General features: G+C 45.8%; 1 protein-coding gene across 14 annotated transcripts in view; it reads right to left on the bottom strand.

The window, feature by feature from the left end:
- Positions 1-16,519, bottom strand: part of RBFOX1 (RNA binding fox-1 homolog 1) — a 1,452,832-nt gene that overhangs the window by 125,975 nt on the left and 1,310,338 nt on the right. The window lies entirely within an intron of this gene.

Genomic DNA, 16,519 nt, shown 5'->3' with positions numbered 1-16,519 from the left:
TACTTTCTCATTTCTTGGTTGGGCAGGCCTGTGATGTCCATTACAGCTGACCCCGTGTGGTTATTTAAATTTGAATGAATTAAAATTAAGTAAAATGTAAAATCCAGTTTTTCCTTCACACTAGCCACATTTCAAGTAGTCTATGGCCACCTATGGCTAGTGGTTTCCATGTCGGACAACGTGGATCTAGAACATCTCCAGAACGTTCTACGGACTATATTGGTGTCGATAAAGTTATGCTGTTAGCATAACTCATTACTCTGCTTCCCACTCTTGCCAAAACAAAAGCCCGGACAACACAATATTGTATCGGCACATATACAGGCAGGAGAGTCACATTAACTATCATTACAGCCATTCCCATACTCTTGGTTCTAGAGATGCTTCTGGATACTTTCTCTGCAATTAGCGTCTATCGCCTCTGGGTGGCAGTTGATGCCACCCACATCAGTTACTTTCTTCTCCAAAACCATAATGGAAAACCTACGTGGAAGCCCATCAAATCTGTGAGGGAAGAATCAGCCTCACCTACTTTTAAATGCTTTAGAAGCCTGTAACTGGGACAAAACTATCCATGCAATTGGGCAGGTATAAGATAATAAAGACATAGAGGAGACAAGTGAAAAAATATATATATGACATGTTTTTCATATATAAAAATATATGCATATAAATACTTTGTATAATACATATACCACAATAACATGGTCATACTTAGTGACTTTCTCCCCAATCCTTGTGTTTATTGACAGACTTCTTCTGCATTCACCTTCCTAATACCCCCTGAATAGCATTTTGAAGTCGAGACCTCCCAAAAGTTGTCAGACTACTCTTCCAAGCTGGTTTTGTATCAAAACCCCTTTCGGAAGACCTCTGCAAGTTTGAGGTGCTACGTCATGGTAGCACCAACGCTGCCCTTGGTCATGTTGTCTGTGCTATTGGAGTGGAAGAAGGAGGAGGATGGTGACGGTCTTCTAATCTGGAAAATGAGTAATAATCATAATAGTGCACCCCTTCCAAGGCTCTGTGGAGACTGAATGCAGCAATACAGGCCATCTGGCAGAGTTCTTGGGACATGAACTCAATAAATGGAAGGCAGTGAGTTTTTTAGAGTGATGGTGACTTTTCCTTAAAATGTCAAAAGCAAGGAAAGAGAAAGCCTCTCTGAGGAAAGGAAAGGTTCTCATTTGCTTGTTAGGCACATTTTTACTGAGCAACTACTATATATTGGACATACAGGTTAGTCCTCCCAGCACACGCTGTTCCTAGTTCAGTTTAAGAGAAAGAAGAAGGAAAGAGCTAGTGGTGAGGCTGGGGTCAGAGTCAGTCACAGAGGGCTGAGTAAACTGAAATTAGGGACACGCCACACAGCTGGACGTTCTGGGAGCCCTGCCAGTTCTGGAGGTTAGGTTTCCGGTGGGAGATGTCTAACAGAAGAGACGAAGGGGGCTGATGCTGTACCAGCAGAGGGCAAGGCACAGGCAAAGATGCAGAGGTGATACCGGGTTCTGGATTCAGGGGAGTACATGGGCCCCTTAGTGTCAAAGTCAGCGGGCAGGAAGGACAGATGATAAATACTAAGAGGAGGCACTTACAGATCATCCTGGGGTGTGGTGGGACTGGCACCCAGCATCGGGGCTGAGCCATGGCTACCAAATGGAAAATGCAGGCCGAGCCTCTGACTGAGCAGGTAAAGGCATTACGAGTGTATCAATCAAGTCATGAATGAAGGATGAATGAATGGTCCACTTTGTATTTTCAGGTAATAGTCGAATACAATATTGTAACACCCAGGCCCAAACCAAGCAGGGAACTGTGTTTTCGCTGCTGGTAACATGACCCTTGGTTACACAACCAAGACCCAGAGATGTCCTTGAACCACGCCTTTGGGGTCATGTCCTCTGACCTAAGACCCTAAACTTGCAGACAGCAGCTGAGATCCCAGATCGTTTCTTCCCTCCGATTAGAAGTTGCTGTTCAAATGCAAATTAAAACAAGCTCCTTCTCATCCCAAGAAAGAAACTTAGATTTGGATTTGTACATAACTGCTGGATGTTTCAGCTTAATAAACCTAATTAGGAATTACAGAGATTATGATTAAACATATTAAATGATTAATAGCATTATGCCGCTCATGTGAAAATTAAAATTAATCATCTTTAGTCAAACAGGACTTTGGAGAAATCTCTGCGTTGTTTCCTTTGATAAAAACATACAACGCTCAATTAATCATTTTGTAGTGCGGGCATGTGTACAAAAGCTCATAAATTGTTATGTCGGAATACCTGTGTATTAAAAGTAATTTTTAAAGATAACACGTAAAATGGAAAACAAACCGAAAGCGTTTCCGACGTCGCGGGTAAATGGAGAGGAGAGGGCAGGGGAGCACGTTAGGGTCCAGAGGCTGACTCCGGAGCCTGGGGCACAGCAGGGATGAGGATCAGAAATGTGCTCACTGACTCTGATATCAGGGTGAGAGCATTCCCCTTCTCGTTTTCTGGGAACCGTCAGGGAAAATATATTCAGGACAAACCTGAGTTTTAGGTCCCTATATTAGACTGCTAAGAAATTACCACAAACACGGTGGCTAAAAGCAATGGAAATGGACTCCTTCACGGTTGTGGAGACTGGAAGGCTACAGTGACGGTGCTGTCAGGACCTCACTCCTTCTGGAGGTTCTAGGGGAGAGCCCACATTTGCCTCTTTGAGCTTCTGGTGACCTCTTGGCTTAAAGCTACACTCCCCCAATCTCTCCACGTTCTCCACGTGTCTCCACGTTCATATGGCTTTCTTCTCTCTATGCGTCTGGGACTCATATCTCCCTCTACATTTTTCTTCTTATAAGGATTTAAAGCTCACCCTGGATCTTGTCGTGGGATGCTTGATTACATCCACAAGGACCCTCTGTCCAAATAAGGTCATAATCATGGGTTTACGGAGAATGGGATGTGAACATGTGTTTTGAAGGCCACATTCAACACGCTACAATCTTCTTCTAAACAAGCAAACCGGAAGTGCACGTAGAAGAAGTAGCTGTTATCAGGAAGTGGATGCATCTTCTACCACCAAGGGAAAGGGCTGGTCTGACACCCGCTCTAGAAGAAGAGAGAATGTCCCTGTCGGAGTTGTCCCAGGCTCCCCATCTGATGCTGGGAACTTTGATGAGTTGTCTAAAGAGAGATTTGAGTCTTCCCTTCACCCTGGCCCAGGCTCTCGGGCTGCCTTTGTGCACCTCCCCCTGGATGTGACGATCCCCTTCAGCTGGGCCGAGAGGTGCTCCACTGGCCTCCTGAAAGGCATCCAACACCCTAAAAACAAGGTTAGTTCTGCAGGTTCCCTGAGCCTAGCCCTGTAGCTCACACAGATGGATAAGCAGTCACAGCATCCCCAAGAAGGTCGGTGAAGCTTATGGCAAAGGCACAGCGTGAAATTTCTAAAGACAAAAATAAAATCATGTGAAAAAGCTGAGAAAGTTGCTAAGAGAATTGTACATCTAGAAGGCATATCCCCGAAAAGCAGGGGCTACCTGGTTAGTAGTTACATCCCTCAAGGCTGGTACGTGTTAAGGCTTATTTGGAATTAAGGGCTGGTAGAAGAACCTTGATTTCTCTGTGTCTGATTCTTTTAAAGTATCATATTTGGCTCTAAAAGTGGGACCCAGCTGAATTGGAAAGGTGCCCCATAACCATGTTTGGGAGATCAGACGGTAGCACATAAAGACCAAGCAAATTGCTCCTGGTCTGCTCACTCACTAGAGGTGGAAGTAGAATGGCCACCTTCCCTCTCAGAACCTTCCAGTCCAGACCCCCATCCTGGGCTGCAAGGTTCACTACGCTCTGGCCTGGACCCCCTTGCTTCCTGAGGTTCCTGCTCCTTACTCAAAAGCCACCTGGCTCCTTCCATGCACGCAGCACGCTCCCTCCTCGGGCTTCATGCCTGTTCTTCCTTTGCCTGGAAAATTCTCTCCCCAGATGCCCATACGGCTGCCCCCTTCTTCCCAGCTCTCTGCCCAGACAGCACCCACTGGAGAAGCCCTCACTGGCTCCGTTGTCTAAAGCTTCTGCATCTCCTGTCTCCTTGCTCGTTCACTTTTTTTCATAGCACCTATCACTTCTCGCCTTTGTATTAGATGCTTCTGTTAGTTTCTATGGAGTTTCTTTGTCTCCTCTGCCAGAATGTGAAATCCATGAGGACAGAGACTGGGTGAGTTTCCATCCACACTGGTCTGTCCCTATCCCCAGAGCCATTTTTCAGCACCGAAAAATGGGACTGTCCCGTCCTCCGTAAGATGGACACCCCTGGCCTCCACCTACTGTATGGCAGTGGGACAACCCAAACTGTCTTCTGGGGTTCAGATGTTCCCTGAGGGAGCAAAACTGCACTGACCGGAACCATGAGCCGGAGCACATGTCAAGTTCTTGGCAAGTACCTGTGGCTTTTGCTACAAGTGAGTTGCATGAACGCCCCCTTCATGGCTCTTGGTCTTAGTTTGCATATGGGTGTCCTGGACCCTTCAGAGTGGGATAATGGAAGCAAAATCTTGTGACAGTTAGGTCCCGTGAATGAACAGGGGTCACGTACCATTACTATTATCGGTGGCATGAATAACCATCTCGGGGATCACGGATACTGACGACTCCGAGAGGCCGCCTTCCCACCACACAGCCAGGGTCGCAGGACCCCACATGAATGGAAAGTCCATTCACCTCAAGAGGTGGGTTTCCAGGCAGCACTTGGCACGGGTTCCCCAATAAGCTCCTTAGGGCGGCAAGGCCAGCTTGTGCTCTGGCCCAGTTCGAAGGCCATATTAGGAGGCAGGATGTGTGCCGCAGAATATTTCCTAATAAACAAACTCCCCAGATATCGGTGCAGGTTATAAATGTTAAGAAAACACCACCGGCACTTTAATCTCCTGAAGATCACTTAGTGCTTCCGCAAAGACCTTAATAAAGAACCGCGGGGCTCCCTCTGCTATAATCGTTCCTAATTCAATGAATAGCTCTGAGCAACCCAAGGCTAATCCTGGTGAAATTGGATTTTGATATCGACCAATCCAGGGATGACTGCTGGAGAGAATCCGCATAGTTTCGTATGTGTCTTTGAGAGTCTGGCCCCGCCTCTATCTCCTCTCCGAGCCAATGGGGCATTGCTGAGTTCACCTGGGTGCCATCTGCCAGGATGACCAGGTACCTTGGGAGTACAGGCAAGAGATATCTGTAGCTGGATGTCTCTGAGCTAAACTTCGGTCACATACCAGCCCAGTTCCTTAAACCCTTCTGAGCCAGTCACTTGAGACACAAGTAGGGATCAAAGATCCCATCACAGCACTGTCTGTGGTCCCAGGCTGCTGGAGGCAACACAGGTGACCATTGCAAGGACGGATGAGTAAAATGTGGTGATGCCGTCTGCAGAAATCAGAGTTCAGGGAGAAATCAGAGAATTGGAAGCACAGGGCTAAGCGCCTGTAGTGGGGGAGACATCCATAAGAAATAAAACGGGAACTGTACCAAATTATATTTTGCCACCCCAAAATATGCCTCTTTGGCATAAGGGTTATTTTGGGATGATTATTTTTGAGAAACAGCAGACACAGGAGAAGCTCTGAAAAGTGTAGACGTTACCCTTCACAAAAGAGAAATTTACATTTTTAAGGAAACTCTCCATTTGTAGGGGTGTCTCCCTTTTGGAGGTAGCAAAGAAAAAAAGTCCCTAAATTTCTAGAAACCCTTCAAAAGAGAAGACAATGACCTCGATCTAGAACAACCTCATGCTTGTTTATTGCTCTTTTCCTGATAAGCCCCCATCGCTCACTCCCCTGCCTACTGCACATCTTCTGTCTTTTTTTTTTTTAAGATTTTATTTATTTATCTGACAGAGATCACAAGTAGGCAGAGAGGCAGGCAGAGAGAAAGAGGGAAGCAGGCTCCCTGCTGAGTAGAGAGCCCAATGCGGGGCTCGATCCCAGAACCCTGAGATCATGACCCGAGCCGAAGGTAGAGGCTTTAACCCACTGAGCCCCCCAGGCACCCCTGCACATCTTATGTCTTTAGCTGGAGATGGTGTTTAAGCTGGTGGCTTGGGCCATTCCTGGGAATTATTCAGTCTTTCCTGGGTGGGTCCCATGGCTACAGAAGGTAAACATGTTATTCGGGTCCTGTTTTTCTTGTGCCCTGTTATCTCTCTTTTATCTTGGGGGGTTTTAGCCAAGAACCTAGAAGAACAGGGGGAAAATTATTTTTCCTCCCTTGCATGATGGAAATTAAAAACACACGTACTCACAACATAGCACTGGATACAGTTCAAGGACCTTGGTCATGTACTTTAGAGCAGTCTCATTCGATAAAATAAAATAGGAACCACACACATAATCTTAAAATTTCTAGAGGCCACATTTCAAAAAAGGAAAAAGAAACGTGGGATTAATTTTAAGGATATATTTATTTTAAGCCAATTTATCTAAACTATTATTTCAATGTGTAAGTAGTGTAGATGATATTTTAAATTCCTTTTCCCCCTCCCTAAGTCTTTGAGATCTTGTATATAATTTGTACCTAGGGCTCATCATCTCAATATAGATACTACATTTCATTGGAAATACCTAATCTATATGTAGACTTTGAAAAATGGCCAAGATTTTCAAAACACACCTAAAAGGCTTTTAGTAACTACCTGAGTCAATGTCAGTATTTAAATATTAATTAAAGTTGAGTTTAATTAAAAATTCAGTTCCTCCGTCATACCAGCCACGAGCTTCACAGATTCTTGCAGCTGGCAGTATAATAATGGTCCCTTCGAATTTTTAGGTTCCTAATCCCTAAACCTCTGCCTATGAAGTTCCCAGACTCCCTGAAGGATACACAGACATCCACGGGCCCCCGGATAAGAACCAGTACAGCGTGAGGCCATTCGCCTCTCCTCTATCCTGAGCTGACATATTTGATGCCCGATACTACTGTCCACAGGCTGCTGATGAGCTTAGTGCAGAACTGGTGAATGGGCCTGGAATCGGGTATTGAATATAAAAACGTGCTGAGGTCCTACGATGTCCCTGGTATCCTGTGAAGTGTTTTTCACACCTTGTCCCACTGATCACCATAACAATTTGAAAAAACGGAAGCTCAGAGACGTTAAGCCACCTGTCCAAAGTCACGCAGCTAGGAGACGGCAGGGCCACGAAAGCACCAAAGATATTTAACTCCATGTTCTGGATTCCATATTTTGGCCCTCAGTGGCCTCTCAAGGTCAAGGTGAAGTCTAAAGACTGCTCAGCCCTAGAGGGCAACCGCCAAGCACTTGCACAGAGGAGTGAAACTTAGGGGAGTTCTCACTGCCTGTGCCCTCAGTCGGGGCAGGAACCAGAGTGATGAACTCTGTGAACAGGGCCCTATCACAACCAACCAGCCCAAATCGAACCAACCCAGGCATCAGATGATCCAGACGCTTCCTCTGAGTACCTGGAATCCTGGGCTCTCCTCTCTTGGGCCCTTATTAACCATATATATTTTTTGTTATCAGATTACTGACTTCTCTGTCCTACTAGTACATGAACATCCCAGAGACAAACGCTATATGGAATCACGTTGGAAGATCTTAACTGTGGCACAAATATTTACCGTGTCATTCCAGGAAAGAGGTTTAGGTCCAGCTTCTTATTTTCCTCCATGAGCATCCCCAATTCTGCCACGAGGGTGTCGAAACCCAATGCCCAAGACAGGATGCTAACAAGCACGATTTCTTCCCAGCACAGCCCAGTGAATATGCAGCATCCCCCCTCTCCTCCGGGCTTCCTCCCCTCCATGCCCAAAGCGCTTAACAGTGATAAATAAAAAGTGTCCTTTAGAATAGCCAGCTGCTTCTTCCTCCTCTACCAATCAAGTTATTTCTCGGAGAGAAAAGCTTGTGAGTGTCTTCGAGGCATTATTTGATTAAGTTGACAATATTATGTGAGCGATGGTTGAGTACCCACTGCGATGTACTTTGGACCAAATTGATTTGTGTAACGAACACTTGCTCTGTCTCTTCTTGCAGCCTGAATAGTGGTCTTGATTTAGCCAGTAATGCTGGGCGCCAAGTGAATTTACAGGGTCCACAGTCCCTCTCTCTCAATCTGGAGCGGAGAGCAGGAGCTAAGAGCATGGAGTGGCATAATTCAATACATTGTACTATAAGCTCAGAAAATAATATCACAGAGCTCTGCAATATACCTATTTGATTTGATTTGTAAACCTGATAAAAAAGCAATCGAGAAAAGTTCAGGGGGAAAATATATATGTTCTAAGCAAAAATGTAACGATATTGAATGTGTACAAAGAACCAAAGTACTGGGCGGGGAGGGGAGAAAATCATGCATACTAAATCAACTCCATGCCCCGCGTTAGACAATATTGCACATTCTCCATTTAAAATGAAGCAAGATGGTGCGAAGTTATTTTCCATTAAAAATAATAATAATGGCAAGCCCAGGGAATGTGAATTAAAACCCACATCTCCGGTATTCTCACAATCCTACTTCAAAACGGGGCTGGTGCAGATTCCCTCAGCTCCCTGCTTTCTCATTTTAGCTCTGTAGGCAAACAAATAAGTTAATCACACAGCTTTGGATGTAGTTAATGCCTCCTTCCTAGCTTGGCGGGGCGGATTCCACAGCCAGGTGACACAGATTTAAGAAACTCATCACATTTCCCTCAACCCGAATAAATTCAATGCTCTGCCGGAATGATGAAATTCTTCAGAACGGAGAAGCGCCGCAGGACACAGAAGGGCTGACTCCAAATTCTCTCGCTATTTTTTTTTTTTTTTCACTCTTTGAAAGTGTAGGATGAGCCTACAAGGGGCCAAGTGTTCAACACATCAGTAAAGGTGACGGGTTACAGAGGCATCTGTATGAGTACACTTGAGCTGCTAAAACAAAATGCCGCAGACAGGGTGGCTTCAACCACAGACGTTTATTTCTCCGGGTTCCGGAGGCTGGTAAGTCTGAGATCAAGGTGTCAGTGTGCCCTCTCTTCCTGGCTTGCGACCTCCCTGAGTCCTCACGTGGTGGAGGGATAATGCTCTCTCTCTTCTTCCTCTTTATGTAAGGACACTGACTCCAACAGGAGGACCCTGCCCTCATGACTTCATCTAACTCTAACTACTTCCCAAAGTCCCCAATTCCAAATGCCATCTTATGGGGCTTAAAGGTTCAACATGAAAGCGGAGGGGGACACAATTCAGTTTACCACAGTGTCATTGAGGCAGAGCCTGCAAACACCGGGGGATGAAGTGTTTTGTCCTGGGGGTAGAAAGGAGTTTCACTGGGATTGAAACTAGGTGCTCTCTTATCATTCAAAAATATATTTATTGAGCACCTAATATATGTATCAATTTCTGGCAATACAGCAGATGGGGTTGGGAGTTGGGGTCTGCTTATCAGAGGACAGGAATAGCTATAGGAAGGAATAGCTATAGGGCTATAGGAAGGGCTCTTTCTCTCCTTTGCCATGCTTAAAGTTTCAGTTTTCAGTTCCAGGACCGAGGTGTTGAAAATAACTACCTCTACTAATAAAAACAGCAACAAACATTTGCAGACTCTGGAACAACTGATCTGGGTTTGAATTCCAGCTCTACCACTTCCTCACTGTGTGACCTTGAGCAGGTTACTTAACCTCTCTGAGCCTCGTTTCTTTCATCCAGAAACTAGAAATATCATTAGCACCTACCCCATGAGTCAGTACACGTAAGTGCCCTTCCTAGCCCCTAATGACAATGACGAGCAACATCTAGAACAGTGTCTGACACCTGGTAGCCACTTAATAAACATTGGCGGAATGATTAGCACTCTGTTAAGCTCTTTGCATACATTATATTTCATTGCATCACTTGATGACTCAGAGAAGAAGATTCTATCATTTGTCCCCAACCTATGACAAAGGAACTTCCATTTCGAGGGGCTAAGAGCTGCTTCAGGATGCTAGGTCAGTACCTAGTGGGAGGCCTTGTGGGAGAATGGGTGAGAGCCCAGGCCCTGCCCTTTCCTGAGGCAAATCCCTTAATGACATCTAAAGAAGATGTGGTAGCTTTCTGGCCATGTGGTTATTAAAAAATCGGGCCAGTCCATTTTAAAGCAGCTTCCAAAGGCAGTGAGATTCAATTCTCTGCCAATTGCGACAGACCCAAGTCCTGACAGACCTGTGTCCTGACAGACCTGCCTCGGGCGGGGGTTTCCTGCCTCCTCGCCCCTCTCGTTCAGGGCTTCGCACTGTCTGTGAGAGGGGCTGCCTCTGGGACCCTCTTCCTCCTTCTCTTCTTAGGTCTTGCCTTTTTGGAGTTGGGGGGCTGGGGAAGAGACAGAGGAGGCAGAGGGCATTCAAAGAAACGAGATGCTTCTTGGTGGTGAGAAGCAAGCGCCTCTCTCTGCTTTCTCTCTCATTCTACTGGAGCTTGTGTGCCACTGGTGGCTTCTGGGGATGAGTGGGAAGTGGGGAGCAGGGGTGTTGGTATGCTTGGGTGGCTTGGGTCCTCCACAGCTGCTGAGGGTCCTGGATCTTCACGGTCAGTGTGCAATGCTGCCTACTGTCTTTTTAGGTCGGGGTCCCTCCTTCAGCACTGGTTTCCTGAACATCCTGAGAACTCCTTCCCTGTTCTCTGAATGTCTGGCTGTCCCAGGAGCCAGGGGAGATGGCGGGAGCCCTAACACATTCTCCATGACAGTTCTTTCCCATCCTGCTGTTTTGGACCATGCCAGTGACCTTCCTCGTTGATAAATCCCCAGATAAGAAGCAGGCACAGGCCTCTGTGTTAATCAAATCCCTGCACCCAACTAATTTAAGGAACATGTCAAATTCTCCCAAAAACTCTGCACTGCCTTCTGCTTTGATGGCATTATTAAGACGAGCCTGCCCATTCTCCAGCTTAGCGAGCATCCCCCTGAAAGAGCTGGCGGCCTCCCTTTCTTGCTGCCAGCCCACTCTTCCTCTCCAGGAGTGATTCTCTTGAAGATTTATCCTCATCTCACCTTGGCCTCCTGGTTTTTCTTAAACCTATCACACTCAGAAATCAAGGCCAGTTTAAATCTCGATTTAAGAAGGAACAATGTTGATATTTTGTATCGAATCCTCAAATCCGCCTAGCTAAAAGATTACTCCCCCCCTAACATATTATGCAAGATTTAATTTAACCAAATGGCAAATCTATACGTTATGCAAATTTTCTAGGCCTAAGAAAATTGCTGAATGCACAAGTCCGTTGCAGGAAATGGGTGATGAATTTAAGATTCAACTGATCTCAGCTAAAATCCCAGGATTTTCCTAATTACTTCTTTCTGTGTATAAACACTTTGAACAAAGAGACAAGCACTCTGAGGGTTTTGCTCTGGGGTACTGGGGTTTTTCCAGTATACACCCAGATGCGTATAGATATCGTTCTTTGGAATATTGATATGTCTCTTCTACATCTGACAGTCAAAGAATTCTGTCACATGAAGTACACAATTTCTGCAAACTGCCATGATCCAGATTGCTTGTGAGTTCCAGATCCTGTTCATCAGTGGGCTAATTTCTCCTGCACTGGTGGGTGGAGAGGAGTGTAAATATATGTTAGGAGATGGAAATACTAAGAAATATACTCTGAAAATAGAAATGACTTCATCTCCTTTCCAGTTTGCTCTTTACCTAGACAGCAATTTTTTTTTTTTTTCTTAAAAAAGTCATATGGAAAATAGTTTGACTCTGGGTCACACGACCTCCACTGTATGTGAAAGAAGCCACAGGCAGTATCTAAACAACTGAACGGGTGTGGCTATCTTCCAATAAAACTTTATTGACAAAAAAAGGCGGTTGGCCCTAGGTAGGCATGATGGTTCTCAGAGAAACCATTACTCTAGTCTACATTGTTCTATTTAGAGGTCATTCAAAGAGCTCCTGGCCAGATGTGAGGGCTAAAGGATGAATACGACATACCTAGAGCTCTGGAGCTCTCCCCGTATGGCAGGAGAGAAAAATAAGGAATGATATAATTAATAAGATAATGGCCGAGTTCTCTGATTGATGATATAATTAATAAGACAATGGGTGAGTTCTCTGATTGAAGGACCTTCGGACACATAATTCAACAAGAAGGGAATATGGAAAACTTCTTGGGTAATCTTATTCATCTAGAAACTTGGCAGTGCTATATTAGTGGGGCTCACACGCCAACCTTTAATGGTCTACAAGTCCAATGTACAAAGAAACACAGAGAAACATCCACCAGTCCTGGACTCCCATCTCATCTCAGAGTCACTCAAGGTTCTAATAAACGGAGGTAAAATTTGAAATGATAAGATGTGGATGGTAGCCATGATGTAGGTGACCTGGGGCAAGCAGTCACAGCGATGCTGGCTCCCTCTCAGGTCACAGGGAAACAGATGGGATTCTGCCCCGGAAAGTCTGAGGCCATTTTGAGGTGACCCAGAGACTCTCGGCTTCAGCAGACTTGGATTCAAGGACAACGCCCGCCAGTTTCTCACCGGGTCACATGTCTCGGATGACATTTACTGCCCCTGAATAAATGAAGGCACTGACTTTGGTTGCCTTGCAGGTACTGACGGTGACTACAAAGCCACGGCTCTGAGATTCAGGAGGGTGGGCCGAACGAGGGGCCCTACCTTGGTAGGGGGTTCTTGGTCACCCTTGGCAGAAGGCGGGTTTGTGGTTTGAAAGGTAGAAAGGCTCGCTTATAGGTGGAGGTGCAGGGGGTGTCGAGGGTGAGGGCTCCGCACATAATACCTCAGTCTATCTCAGGTACGCCTGAGTTTAGGTAGCTGGAATGAGAAACCAAATATGGTTGGCACCTCCAACGCCCCGGCCTCTGATCTCGGACATGCTACTTCTCCCTTTCACACCGCCCCTCCCCTGGCTTTAACTTGGGGATTCGTGCATTCATTCGCTCAAAGACTATTGCTTGACTATCTGCAGTGTGACTAGAAAAGAACCATATGATCGGTAGGATTAAAACCCCAATACATGCGAAGTGCTTACCAATGGCTTGCGGCATTTTGTGAGCGCTCGGTAAACACTGGTCATGGAAACCCTTGAACTTCCCTCCAGATCTACCTTCCAAAAGCAGAATCATGGTTTAGAGCCTTGGGGTGGATCTGTTGTGTATCAGAGTTTGTACACAGCTACTGGACTGTTCTTGATTTGGGGGGCCAGCCTTTCTCCCTGAATTAAAACTTCTGCTTGGAAAAGAGACTTTAATGTTTTCAAGGTGGATGGGGTGAGGGTTGGGAGTGGGGCAGAGGCAGGTGATGTTTCCAAAGGTTTCCCTTCCAAAATCAAGCAAGACTTCCATATGGGACCTCAGATGCGCCTAGCTTTTTCTAGGCGGTTATATAGGGAGAGAGAGAGATGTATAATGTATACATCATAATACAATCACAAAGTTGAATTCCAAGGCAGATGGAACATTCTGATGGGCAGGCTCACCGCTGACTGATTATTTGATGTTTTCGATCTTTTATATTGAATTCGAGATTACAAGCCTTCTCTTCCATTCAGCCCTGCCCTGCAGCTTTCCCTGACATTTTGTTATCTTTGCAGAAGCCTTTCAGGAAGGGCCTCTGAACCGTCCTCCTGCGCCCGGCTGCCAGGAAATAGGATTACTGCCTTATTCTTGAACATGGAGCAACCGTACTTCATTGAAGGGTAGAATAAAATAAAACTTTGGAATATTTTTATTCAATTTTTCAAAAAATCTTTTAAGATGAGGAACAGTGGAGTTCATTTAGCATAGCTGCCCATGAGCATTCTCTAAGAATATGAATCCCATCTACATTTTTTAGATGCTTATCATATTATATGTTACTTTCCTACGCATTCTTGAAATGTGCTCAAGAAGTCTAAAGGCGCTGGCTCAGTAATTGGAGCGTGCACCAGGAGCACCTGGGGAGCTCTGGAGAAATGCAGATTCCAGGATTCCAGCCTTTTCTGGGTCACTTTATCAGCCTAGGGTGGACCCAGGGAGGGGCTTCAGCCCTCTCCAAGGGGTTGTTTACTTTTCAGGGGTTTTGCAAGCCTCTTGTTAAATGCGACCTTTAATAAAAATGAAGTAACATAAACCCGCAATTGAAAAAATATATAAAACAGTAATACATGTTCAAAACTCATTGCTTTTTAGTTCTTTTATTACATTTTGCTGTTACCTATTGCTCCTGGGGTTTCTTTTGGCTTTCGAACCTGAATGGTAGAGATGCTATCTAATGGTGCTGCTGTTTTGCATATCTTTGGCTAACTCTGCATTCGGTGATGAGGCACTGGTAGATTGAATTTGACCAGGATGGGATAATTTACACCACAGAAATCAGCAAATGCTTCAACTCAGGCTCCTGAACCCTTCCTGTCCCTCCCACCACCCCCCTCCAGGTAGGTTGTTAAACACAGCATGTCACTGCTGTTAACAGAAAATCCCTTACAGGCTGGAGCTAGCAATACTCCTTCGTGACATACCAATACCAGACAATTCTAATAAAAGTAGTGTCTGGGCCACAGTTTAAGAAAATGCTGCCAAAGGGGCGCCTGGGTGGCTCAGTGGGTTAAACCGCTGCCTTCGGCTCAGGTCATGATCTCAGGGTCCTGGGATCGAGTCCCACATCAGGCTCTCTGCTCAGCGGGAAGCCTGCTTCCTCCTCTCTCTCTCTCTGCCTGCCTCTCTGCCTACTTGTGATCTCTTTGTCAAATAAATAAAAATAAAATCTTTAAAAAAAAAAAAAAAGAAAAAAAAGAAAATGCTGCCAAAGATCTAGAAAAGCCAGTCCTCAGGAGACCTGTCTTCTGGTCATATTGCCAGTGGCTCTAAAACTCTCCCTGGCAATAAAGTAGTGCCAGGTGTAGACAAAGGGCTAGATTGTAAACTCAAGGATACCTAAATTGTAGACCCAACTCCAGAAATTCTGTGTGACACAGGACAAATGAGTTGACTTCCCTGAAAGTTCAGTTTCTTCATCTGTAAAATGGGTTTTTCAATACTTTCTTCGAAGGCTCATGGTAAACCACAGTGAAGGATATTACTAGAATGTAGCCTTGAGCCTGGCTCCTAGTAATTGATTAGTAAATGATAGGCGTTTGGTGGTGATGGTGATGGTGGTGATGGTGATAGTGATAATAGTGGTTAATGGTGATTACGATGGTGGTGGCAATGGCAATGATGATTGTGGTGACGATGGTGGTGGTGATGATGATGGTGATGATGGTGGTGATGGTGATGATGGTGATGATGGTGGTGATGGTGATGATGGTGATGATGGTGGTGGTGATGATGATGGTGATGATGGTGGTGACGATGGTGGTGGTGATGATGATGGTGATGATGGTGGTGATGGTGATGATGGTGATGATGGTGGTGATGGCGATGATGGTGGTGATGGTGATGATGGTGGTGATGGCGATGATGGCGGTGATGGCGATGATGGTGATGATGGCGGTGATGGCGGTGATGGCGATGATGGTGGTGATGGCGATGATGGTGGTGATGGTGATGATGGTGGTGATGGCGATGATGGTGGTGATGGTGATGATGGTGGTGATGGCGATGATGGCGGTGATGGCGATGATGGTGATGATGGCGGTGATGGCGGTGATGGCGATGATGGTGGTGATGGCGATGATGGTGGTGATGGTGGTGATGGTGATGATGGTGATGATGGTGATGATGGTGGTGATGGTGATGATGGTGATGATGGTGGTGGTGATGATGATGGTGATGATGGTGGTGACGATGGTGGTGGTGATGATGATGGTGGTGATGGTGATGATGGTGGTGATGGCGATGATGGCGGTGATGGCGATGATGGTGATGATGGCGGTGATGGCGGTGATGGCGATGATGGTGGTGATGGCGATGATGGTGGTGATGGTGATGATGGTGGTGATGGCGATGATGGTGATGATGGTGATGATGGTGGTGATGGTGATGATGGTGGTGATGGTGGTGATGGTGGTGATGGTGGTGATGGTGGTGATGGTGTGATGGTGATGATGGTGATGAAGGTGATGATGGTGGTGATGGTGATGATGGTGATGATGGTGGTGGTGTTGGTGATGATGGTGGTGATGATGGTGATGATGGTGGGGGTGACGATGATGATAAGGTATTGTTAACAGAGGCATCTGGAAGAAAGCCCTTGAAAGCATGGAAGCAGTTGATGGACACAGAGCTAACTTAGTAGTCTGAAGCTAAGAGGGTTCTAGGAAAAACAAACAAACCTTGATATCATTTCAACTTCTTCATTTAAATCATCATATGCGGGCACCTGGGTGGCTCAGTGGGTTAAGCCACTGCCTTCGGCTCAGGTCATGATCTCAGGGTTCTGGGATCGAGTCCCGTATCGGGCTCTCTGCTCAGCAGGAGGCCTGCTTCCCTTCCTCTCTCTCTGTGATCTCTTCCCTTCCTCTCTCCTACTGTGATCTCTCTCTGTCAAATAAATAAATAAAATCTTAAAAAAAAATCATCATATGCAAATGATGATCGAAGATGCTGATATTATACTGACGGTGCAGACCAC

This window comes from Neovison vison, chromosome 14, assembly GCF_020171115.1.
Source record: "Neovison vison isolate M4711 chromosome 14, ASM_NN_V1, whole genome shotgun sequence".
In the NCBI taxonomy this organism is placed as follows: domain Eukaryota; kingdom Metazoa; phylum Chordata; class Mammalia; order Carnivora; family Mustelidae; genus Neogale; species Neogale vison.
Note: the sequence above shows the minus strand (reverse complement) of the source record. Positions and strands in the feature narration are given on the sequence as shown.